Below are 12,673 nucleotides of genomic sequence, written 5' to 3' on the forward strand. Positions count from 1 at the left end.
TTTTTATTATGCCTCTAATGAAACAATCCACAGAATTTTAAAATATAAAAATTCATGTCAACTTTAACAAAATAAAGGGATGAAGAAAAATTTGAGGGTTTTGTGTTTATCTAAATGTTACATTTCTGCTGAAACAATTGGCACAAAGAAACATTCAAATAAAGAACTATAAAGTTAAAAATAAAAGATCTATTTGTCTGAGAATCAAAGAATGGAAAAATTTTGTATAATACCTGCTCTGAGGTGAAAATTTTAATTTACATTTTAATAAAACAGCAGATATGCTTTTAAAGAATATCCTTCATTTCACAGAGAATAAATGCACGCTATGCACAGAGCTCTTATATTCAACAGAATATTTCAGTGTTAAGATTTACAATAAACCATAATTCATATGAATACAACATCAGAGTTCAGAATGTGAGATCTTGAGTGGAAAATTAAAGGTTCTGTCAGAAACATAAATTAGAAATTTATGGATATTATGTCTAATATTTTCTATCAAACAAAATACATAAATATACAAGTATATAAACCATGAAAAAGATACTTTTTTTGCATAAACAACAAAAGCATACAAACCTCTATAAAATGTAGAGAACCTTCTGATATAATGTAAAAACAGTAGAGAAGCCCAACTATAAAAAAAAAATAGATATAATCTTAAATGGAAAATCATGTTTAAAGTGTTCCTGCAACTATAGCATTATTGTGAGAATTACAGACAATATAAAACGTAATTCAAATGCAGTAAAAAGAACATGCATGCTTCAAGTCATTTAGAAAGAGATATTACTCCTTATTCAGATGAAGTATATTTAGTATAAAGAATATCAATACTTTATATTACAATAAAATTAAATTGATATAAAAATTACTGATGAGTAATCAAAAATTACACAGATACATGCATAAAGACATAAGTTTTCCAATAAAAAAATTACACAAAAAAGTGATCATCTTTTATTATGCCTCTAATGATACAATCCACAGAATTTTAAAATATAAAAATTCATGTCAACTTTAACTAAATAAAGGGATGAAGAAAATTGTGAGGGTTTTCTATTTATCTAAAATTTACATTTCTGCTGAAAGAATTGGCCCAAAGAAACATTCATATAAAGAACTATAAAGTTAAAAATAAAAGTTCTATTTGTAAGAGAATCAAAGAATGGAAAAATTTAGCATAAAACCTGCTTTGAGGTGAAAATTTCAAAATACATTTAAAAAACAGCAGATTTGCTTTTAAAGAATGTCCTTCATTTCACACAGAATCAATGCTATTTGCTATGCACAGAGCTCTTATATTCAACAGAATATTTCAGTGTTAAGTTTTACAATAAAGGATAATTCAGATGAATACAACATCACAGAATGTGAGATCTTGAGTGGAATATTAAAGGCTGTGTCAGAAAGATAAATTAGAAATTTATGGAAATTATGTCTAATATTTGCTATCAAACAAAATACATAAATACACAAGTATATAAACAATGGAAAAGATACTTTTTTTGCATAAACAATAAAAATATACAAACCTCAATAATAAAGAGAGAATCTTCTGATATAATGTAAAAACAGCAGAGAATTCCAACCATAAAAAAAAAAAACAGAAATAATCTTCAAAGAAAAATCATGTTTAAAGTGTTCCTGCATATATAGCATTATTTTGAGCATTACAGACAATGAAAAACGTAATTCAAATGCAGTAAAAAGAACATGTATGCTTCAAGTCATTTATAAAGAAATACTACTCCTTATTCAGATGAAGCATATTCAGGATATAGAATGCCAATACTTTATATTGGGAAATAAATTAAATTAATATAAAAATTACTGATCAGTAATCAAAAATTACAGATACATGCATAAACACATAATTTTTACAATAATCAAATTACACAAAAATAGCGATAACTTTTTATTATGCCTCTAATGAAACAATCCACAGAATTTTAAAATATAAAAATTCATGTCAACTTTAACAAAATAAAGGGATGAAGAAAAATTTGAGGGTTTTGTGTTTATCTAAATGTTACATTTCTGCTGAAACAATTGGCACAAAGAAACATTCAAATAAAGAACTATAAAATTAAAAATAAAAGATCTATTTGTCTGAGAATCAAAGAATGGAAAAATTTTGTATAATACCTGCTCTGAGGTGAAAATTTTAATTTACATTTTAATAAAACAGCAGATATGCTTTTAAAGAATATCCTTCATTTCACAGAGAATAAATGCACGCTATGCACAGAGCTCTTATATTCAACAGAATATTTCAGTGTTAAGATTTACAATAAACCATAATTCATATGAATACAACATCAGAGTTCAGAATGTGAGATCTTGAGTGGAAAATTAAAGGTTCTGTCAGAAACATAAATTAGAAATTTATGGATATTATGTCTAATATTTTCTATCAAACAAAATACATAAATATACAAGTATATAAACCATGAAAAAGATACTTTTTTTGCATAAACAACAAAAGCATACAAACCTCTATAAAATGTAGAGAACCTTCTGATATAATGTAAAAACAGTAGAGAAGCCCAACTATAAAAAAAAAATAGAAATAATCTTAAATGGAAAATCATGTTTAAAGTGTTCCTGCAACTATAGCATTATTGTGAGAATTACAGACAATATAAAACGTAATTCAAATGCAGTAAAAAGAACATGCATGCTTCAAGTCATTTAGAAAGAGATATTACTCCTTATTCAGATGAAGTATATTTAGTATAAAGAATATCAATACTTTATATTACAATAAAATTAAATTGATATAAAAATTACTGATGAGTAATCAAAAATTACACAGATACATGCATAAAGACATAAGTTTTCCAATAAAAAAATTACACAAAAAAGTGATCATCTTTTATTATGCCTCTAATGATACAATCCACAGAATTTTAAAATATAAAAATTCATGTCAACTTTAACTAAATAAAGGGATGAAGAAAATTGTGAGGGTTTTCTATTTATCTAAAATTTACATTTCTGCTGAAAGAATTGGCCCAAAGAAACATTCATATAAAGAACTATAAAGTTAAAAATAAAAGTTCTATTTGTAAGAGAATCAAAGAATGGAAAAATTTAGCATAAAACCTGCTTTGAGGTGAAAATTTCAAAATACATTTAAAAAACAGCAGATTTGCTTTTAAAGAATGTCCTTCATTTCACACAGAATCAATGCTATTTGCTATGCACAGAGCTCTTATATTCAACAGAATATTTCAGTGTTAAGTTTTACAATAAACCATAATTCAGATGAATACAACATCACAGAATGTGAGATCTTGAGTGGAATATTAAAGGCTGTGTCAGAAAGATAAATTAGAAATTTATGGAAATTATGTCTAATATTTGCTATCAAACAAAATACATAAATACACAAGTATATAAACAATGGAAAAGATACTTTTTTTGCATAAACAATAAAAATATACAAACCTCAATAATAAAGAGAGAATCTTCTGATATAATGTATAAACAGCAGAGAATTCCAACTATAAAAAAAAAAAACAGAAATAATCTTCAAAGAAAAATCATGTTTAAAGTGTTCCTGCATATATAGCATTATTTTGAGCATTACAGACAATGAAAAACGTAATTCAAATGCAGTAAAAAGAACATGTATGCTTCAAGTCATTTATAAAGAAATACTACTCCTTATTCAGATGAAGTATATTCAGGATATAGAATGCCAATACTTTATATTGGGAAATAAATTAAATTGATATAAAAATTACTGATCAGTAATCAAAAATTACAGAGATACATGCATAAACACATAATTTTTACAATAATCAAATTACACAAAAATAGCGATAACTTTTTATTATGCCTCTAATGAAACAATCCACAGAATTTTAAAATATGAAAATTCATGTCAATTTTAACAAAATAAAGGGATGAAGAAAAATTTGAGGGTTTTGTGTTTATCTAAATGTTACATTTCTGCTGAAACAATTGGCACAAAGAAACATTCAAATAAAGAACTATAAAATTAAAAATAAAAAATCTATTTGTCTGAGAATCAAAGAATGGAAAAATTTTGTATAATACCTGCTCTGAGGTGAAAATTTTAATTTACATTTTAATAAAACAGCAGATATGCTTTTAAAGAATATCCTTCATTTCACAGAGAATAAATGCACGCTATGCACAGAGCTCTTATATTCAACAGAATATTTCAGTGTTAAGATTTACAATAAACCATAATTCATATGAATACAACATCAGAGTTCAGAATGTGAGATCTTGAGTGGAAAATTAAAGGTTCTGTCAGAAACATAAATTAGAAATTTATGGATATTATGTCTAATATTTTCTATCAAACAAAATACATAAATATACAAGTATATAAACCATGAAAAAGATACTTTTTTGCATAAACAACAAAAGCATACAAACCTCTATAAAATGTAGAGAACCTTCTGATATAATGTAAAAACAGTAGAGAAGCCCAACTATAAAAAAAAAAATAGAAATAATCTTAAATGGAAAATCATGTTTAAAGTGTTCCTGCAACTATAGCATTATTGTGAGAATTACAGACAATATAAAACGTAATTCAAATGCAGTAAAAAGAACATGCATGCTTCAAGTCATTTAGAAAGAGATATTACTCTTTATTCAGATGAAGTATATTTAGTATAAAGAATATCAATACTTTATATTACAATAAAATTAAATTGATATAAAAATTACTGATGAGTAATCAAAAATTACACAGATACATGCATAAAGACATAAGTTTTCCAATAAAAAAATTACACAAAAAAGTGATCATCTTTTATTATGCCTCTAATGATACAATCCACAGAATTTTAAAATATAAAAATTCCTGTCAACTTTAACTAAATAAAGGGATGAAGAAAATTGTGAGGGTTTTGTATTTATCTAAAATTTACATTTCTGCTGAAAGAATTGGCACAAAGAAACATTCATATAAAGAACTATAAAGTTAAAAATAAAACTTCTATTTGTCCGAGAATCAAAGAATGGAAAAATTTAGCATAAAACCATCTCTGAGGTGAAAATTTCAAAATACATTTAAAAAAACAGCAGATTTGCTTTTAAAGACTGTCCTTCATTTCACACAGAATCAATGCTATTTGCTATGCACTGAGCTCTTATATTCAACAGAATATTTCAGTGTTAAGTTTTATAATAAACCATAATTCATATCAATACAACATCACTGAATGTGAGATCTTGAGTGAAATCAAAAATTACAGAGATACATGCATAAACACATAATTTTTACAATAATCAAATTACACAAAAATAGTGGTAACTTTTTATTATGCCTCTAATGAAACAATCCACAGAATTTTAAAATATTAAAATTCATGTCAACTTTAACAAAATAAAGGGATGAAGAAAATTTTGAGGGTTTTGTGTTTATCTAAATGTTACATTTCTGCTGAAACAAATAGCACAAAGAAACATTCAAATAAAGAACTATAAAGTTAAAAATAAAAGTTCTATTTGTTGAGAATAAAAGAATGTAAAAAATTTTTGTATAATACCTGCTCTGGGGTGAAAATTTTAAATTACTTTAAAAAAATACAGCAGATATGTTTTTAAAGAATATCCATTTCACAGAGAATTAATGCTGTTTGCTATGCAGATAGCTCTTATATTCAAGAAAATAATTACATAAATATACAAGTATATAAACCATGAAAAAGATACTTTTTTTGCATAAACAACAAAAGCATACAAACCTCTATAAAATATAGAGAATCTTCTGATATAATGCAAAAACAGTAGAGAAGCCCAACTATAAAAAAAAATAGAAATAATCTTCAACAAAAAATCATGGTGAAAGTGTTCCTGCAACTATAGAATTAATGTGACAATTACAGATAATAAAAAACAATACAAATGCAGTAAAAAGAACATCTATGTGTCAAGTCATTTAGAAAGAAATATTACACCTTATTCATATGAAGTATATTTAGGATAAAGAATGCCAATACTTTATATTGCAATAAAATCAAATTGATATAAAAATTACACAGATACATGCATAAACACATAAGTTTTACAATAAAAAAATTACACAAAAAAGTGATAATTTTTTATTATGCCTCTAATGAAACTATCCAATGAATTTTAAAATATGAAAATTCATGTCAACTTTAACAAAATAAAGGGATGAAGAAAATTGTGAGGGTTTTGTATTGATGTAAATGTTACATTTCTGCTGAAACAATTGGCACAAACACACACTCAAATAAAGAACTATAAAGTTAAAAATAAAAGTTCTATTTGTCTGAAAATCAAAGAATGGAAAATTTTTGGATAAAACCTGCTCTGAGGTAAAAATTTTCATTTACATTAAAAAAAAAACAGCAGATATGCTTTTAAAGAATATCCTTTATTTCACTGAGAATCAATGCTATTTGCTATGCACAGAGCTCTTATATTCAACAGAATATTTCAGTGTTAAGTTTTATAATAAACTATAATTCATATGAATACAACAGCACCGAATGTGAGATCTTTAGTGAAATATTAAAGGCTGTGTCAGAAAGATAAATTAGAAATTTATAAAAATTATGTCTAATATTTGCTATCAAACAAAATACATAAATACACAAGTGTATAAACCATGGAAAAGATACTTTTTTTCATAAACAACAAAAATATACAAACCTCAATAATAAAGAGAGAATCTTCTGATATAATGTAAAAACAGCAGAGAATTCCAACTATAAAAAAAAATAGAAATAATCTTCAATGAAAAGTCATGTTGAAAGTGTTCCTGCAATTAAAGCATTAATGTGAGAATTACAGATAATAAAAAACACAATACAAAGAACATGTATGCGTCAAGTCATTTAGAAAGAAATATTACACCTTATTCATATGAAGTATATTTAGGATAAATAATGCCAATACTTTATATTGCAATAAAATTAAATTGATATAAAAATTACACAGATACATGCATAAACACATAAGTTTTACAATAAAAAAATTACACAAAAAAAGTGATCATCTTTTATTATGCCTCTAATGATACAATCCACAGAATTTTAAAATATAAAAATTCATGTCAACTTTAACTAAATAAAGGGATGAAGAAAATTTTGAGGGTTTTGTGTTTATCTAAATGTTACATTTCTGCTGAAACAAATGGCACAAAGAAACATTCAAATAAAGAACTATAAAGTTAAAAATAAAAGTTCTATTTGTCTGAGAATCAAAGAATGCAAAAATTTAGCATAAAACCTGCTTTGAGGTGAAAATTTCAATGTAGATAAAAAAAAAAAAAACTTCAGATATACTTTTAAAGAATATCCTTCATTTCACAGACAATAAAAGTTATTTGTTATGCACAGAGCTCTTATATTCCACAGAATAATTTCAGTGTTAAGTTTTACAATAAACCATAATTCTTATGAATACAACCTAAGAGTACAGAATGTGAGATCTTGAGTGAAATATTAAAGTCTATGTCAGAAAGATGAATTAGAAATTTCTGGAAATTATATCTAATATTTGCTATGAAATAAAAGGCATAAACAGTCAAGTATATTAACCATGAAAAAAAAAGGTTTTGTTTTTTTTTTTTTTTTTGCATCAACTGCAAATATAAACAAACCTCAAAAATATATTGTGAATTTTCTGATGTAGTGTAAAAACATTACAGTACTCCGGCTATAAAAAAATAGAAATAATCTTCACTGACAAATCATGTTTAAAGTGTTACAGCAACTATAGCTATATTTGTGAGAATTACAGACAATAAAAAGGACAATTAGAATGATACAGAATGCAATACTTTATATTGCAATAAAATTAAATTGATATAAAAATTACTGATCAGTAACCAAAAATTACACTGACACATGCATAAACACATAAGTTTTACAATAATCAGATTACAAAAAAAATTGTTAATTTCTTATTATGGTCTAATGAAACAATCCACATAATTTTAAAATATGAAAATTCATGTCAACTTTAACAAAATAAAGAGATGAAGAAATCTGTGAGGGTTTTGTATTTGTCTAAATGTTACATTTCTGTTGAAATATTTGGCACAAAGAAACATTCAAATAAAGAACGACAAATAGTAAAATAAAAGTTCTATTTCTCGGAGAATCAAAGAATGGAAAATTTTTTTATTAAACCTTCTGTATGAAAATTTCAATTTATATTGAAAAAAAAAAATAGCAGGTTTGCTTTTGTAGAATATCCTTCATTTCACAGAGAATCAAAGCCATTTGCTATGTACAGAGCTCTTATATTCAACAGAATAATTTCAGTGTTAAGTTTTACAATAAACCGTAATTCATATGAATTCAACCTCAGAGTACAGAACACGAGAACTTGATAGAAATATTAAAGTCTGTGTATATATATATATATATATATTTGAAAGAAAAAAACATCAATGAAAAGAATTATTAAAATAAAAATAAAAATTCTAATTGGATGAGATTCAAAGAATGGAAAAATGTTGAGTAAATGTTGCTGTCTGCTAAAAATTTGAATTCAGATTGAAAAAAATACCAGATATCCTTTTACAGAATATTTTTCATTAAATGGGGAATCAGAACCATTTAATAATCAAAGAGGTCTTATATTTAATAGAATAAATTGAACAAAAAAATTAAAATAAACAATAATTTGTAAGACATAAAAAGAAAACTATTAAACTTCTGAGTACACAATATGAGATCTTGAGTGAATTATGAAATATTGAGTGAGGAAGTTCAAAATTTATAGAAATTAATTCTAATATTTGCTATAAAATCAAATACATAAAATATTCAAGTATATTATTCATGTAAAAACCTTTTTTTTTTTTTTTTTTTTTGAAAAACAGCAAAAATAAACAGACTTTAATAATATTATGAAATTTGTCTGCAAAACAGTTAGACCTTTAGGATTGTTCAAACTATAATTAAAAGGAAATAATCTTCAGCAACAAGTCATATTTAAAGTATTTGAAGAATTATAGCAATTTTATCTGAATTCAGAGACAATGAAATATTTAATACAATGGCAGGAAAAAAAACATACGAGTTTAATTTCAGTTGCAAAGTTAAATTACTCTTTATTCAGATGAACCATATGTACACTAGATAGAAAGAATAATTTATATTAGTAGAAAAAAAGTAAATATGATTTGAAAATAAAAATTAAATATCCTTAATCACCTAAAAAACTAAATATCATTAATATATAAAAAGTATCACAAATTGATACTAAAACATATTAAATGTGAAATTATGTAAAAAATTCAATTTTCACAAAAGTTTTTTGTAGTGTCTGATAAAGCAACCTGCAGAATTATAAAGTCTGAAAATCTGTGACAAATCTAATCTTAATGTCACACATCTTATAATTAAGGCATGAGGAAAATTCTAAAAGTTTTGAATTACTGTAAAATTTTCATTAATGTTACAAAATATGAACATTGTGAACATAAGGAATTATTAAAAGAAAGTTACAAATTCTGCTTGGTTGATAGTCAACATATTAAAAATAAAGCTTACTGTCACATAAATATCATTTTAAATTTTAAAAAAGGGGGGGGGATATTTGTCTTCAAGATATCCTTTCTCGAAAAGAAAGTCAAAATCATTTTATTTTTAATTATTTTTTTCTTATTCAGATGAATCACATGTATGTTATATAGTAAGAATAATTTACATTAGAAATTAGTGAAAATGAATATAAGTTTATATAAAAACTATGCATGACTAGACATCAAATATATAAGAAATGCTACAGATCGTTACAAAGACATTAAATTTAAATTAAGTGGTCATTGTCATTTGTACAAAAAAACTTTTGTTAGTTCTGATAAGATTGATTGCAGAACCAAAAATTATGAAAATTTATCTTAATGTTACATAAAAATATAATTAAATGCTCAACAAAATTTTGAGTATTTTGCAATGTTAAATATTTTTTATTTCTGTTGAAATGGTTGGCAAAAACGAACTCTTAAAAAGAAATAGAAAGAACAAAATAATATTCAACATTCTATTATAAAAGATTTGTGAGAAAAAATCTATAAGAAAGAAAACTGTCAATTAAGAAAATTTTAACAGAAATCAGTAGGAAATTGATAGCAAAATTGTTATTTGAAGATATTCTACATTCGTCAATGTATCAACAGTTTTTTTAAGAGCTCTTAAATTAAACAAAAATACTTTAAAAATACAATACTCTTAGTAATAAATCTTAGCAGAAAAAAAAGCCAACTTGAAGAAAATTATGAAATCCAGTTTCAATACAAAATATGATTAATCAAGAAATAAATGAAAGGTCAAAACTGGGGGTATAATTTAAAATTCATGTAAAATATTTTTTATCTTTGACATAAGAATACATTTAAAAATTAATAGTTTTATTATAAAAGAAAATAAATTTTTGAAAGACTATGAAATATCGAAATTAACCCACCTTATTTATATGATCAAATAATTTTTATTACTCTTCATCTGGATAACAGTGATGTTTTGACCAGAATCGACAGGTATACATGCCATTTTTATGGGGAAACATTAGGACAAAACAGTAAAACAGGGGGTGAAGTGGTAATGAAATTACCTGGGTAAAAAAATTATATTATACCTTAGGCATCAGTCACTCTCACATCACTAATGCGCACAGCATTATAAATTATTTCTGATGCCTATAAAGGGAAATAACAACAATGTGTAAACAGTTTTTACACATTACAGATTATATATATATGAAATCCCATAGTTTTTACACATTACAGATTATATATATATGAAATCCCATAGTTTTTACACATTACAGATTATATATATATGAAATCCCATAGTTTTTACACATTACAGATTATATATATATGAAATCCCATAGTTTTTACACATTACAGATTATATATATATGAAATCCCATTCTGAGGTTAAATTTTGGCAAATTTTGATAACTTAATCACGGACTTCAGAGCAAGACCAGATTTATATTGTATTAATATAAATGTGAAACAGAAATTTTAAATAGTAAATAAAACTTATCTGTAATAACATTTAGCATGAATGTTTTTGTTTCACATCGAAACACTTTCAAAAAATTTCTAGAAGTGTCATTAAGAAGAAATATGCTTCTAGTCTTTAATGAAACAAACTTCATAAAAATAATTTAATAAAAAGTGAAACAAATACATTCTTAATACCAAAATAAACAATCAGAACATTTATAAAATTGAATTTATGAAAATACGCTAATTTTTTATTAGTGACAATGAAAGAAATGACAATTTTAGAGGGATAACTAATATAAAACTGGCATTGTGTTAAAAAAAAAAAAAAAAAAAAAAATCCTCTTATATTTTCATTTCACTTCTCTATCTTCAGATTGAGTCGGTTCTCCCCCACAACTGTTGATTACATATTATTATGTGAAAATCCTCTCAGAATTCTTTACATTTTCTCCATACATACAAAAAATGATGAAAATGAGTTAAATTTTTTCTTGCCGCATTTTTCTATGATTCTATTTTCTATTATTCAAACAGCAATAATAATTAATTATAGTATGAAAGATTTCTCATATGACCGCTAGCAAGATATATTGTTTTATAATTTAATTGCTATCTGGTCAGAGGATTAAATAGTATTTCAATATTGTTAAAAAATCATTTTTTTACTTCTTTTTAAAAATTTACTTTAAAACTTTAATTTGTTTTTTATATATATATATTATATATATATATATATATATATATATATTTAAATTTGTCAAAATTTACTGCTTAAAACTGAGCATATAGATATTAAAATCAATAAAAACATTTCTGATACCTGAAGTTGGGAAAGAGGTATCATGACTAACATATTCTACGGCCCCTATAGGACTTAATCTGATCCTGATTATGACAGTTATACACCATTAACATAACTTCCTTAATTTAAATGAAACTTATTTGCTTCACATGAATTTAACATGCAGCAATAGTATTTACTCAAAAATATAAAGATTGTAACTTGAATCAATAACGATTGTTCCAGACAACGTCATAAAGTAGAGCGATGAGAGAATAATAATTTTTATTACCTTTTGGTAGAGATGCATAATCCACGATTTTTTGAATAACAAATAATTTTGCTATTGTTATATTTAAATATTTGATCCAAATTTCTGTTATTTCAATCATATTATTAATTAAAAATTATTACTTAATATTAAATATAAAATTTATTAATTGGAATTAATACTTAATTTACTAATTTAAGTAACTTGTGATTGAATTAATTTATCTATTTCAGCTTACTTCTTAAATTTGATTTTTTTTTTCAAAACTATTTATTTAATTTCTTTATTGGAATAAACCATTTTCTGAAGTAAACGGAATATATTCAAAGTCAAGTCACAAGCAATTAAAAAGGAATACTGCATCATCAAATGCGAATATCGGAAAGTAAAGGTTACTCTCATGAAGTGGAGTCGCCGCTCCGATAAATTTCAGTGATATGCAATTCAACGATACGATAATTATTAGAAATATGTTTAGTTTTTAAAGTTTTCTCAGTTATTCTTAGAAAAATGAATTGCTACTTGATCACCACAGTATACTTTAGGTAGAATTTTATATTGAAGCAAAGAATTTAGAGACAGTATTCATAGATATATTTCCTTTTCAGAGATCATTTTTGTTCAG

At 24.6% G+C, this 12,673-nt stretch overlaps 1 long non-coding RNA gene across 2 annotated transcripts; it reads right to left on the minus strand.

Moving 5' to 3' along the window:
• Positions 1–5,738: 5,738 nt before the first annotated feature.
• On the minus strand, positions 5,739–12,009 carry LOC129959076 (uncharacterized). 2 transcript variants are annotated; one of them, XR_008783389.1, is made up of 4 exons: positions 11,817–12,009; positions 10,444–10,675; positions 6,673–6,728; positions 5,739–5,794 (listed from the first exon to the last, which is right to left on the minus strand). It is a non-coding gene; the product is annotated as an uncharacterized LOC129959076 (long non-coding RNA). The 2 variants fall into 2 exon arrangements; XR_008783388.1 differs by lacking the exon at positions 11,817–12,009 and having other exon boundaries at positions 10,444–11,094.
• Positions 12,010–12,673: the final 664 nt, after the last annotated feature.

Source organism: Argiope bruennichi, chromosome X1 (genome assembly GCF_947563725.1).
Source record: "Argiope bruennichi chromosome X1, qqArgBrue1.1, whole genome shotgun sequence".
Lineage (NCBI taxonomy): Eukaryota > Metazoa > Arthropoda > Arachnida > Araneae > Araneidae > Argiope > Argiope bruennichi.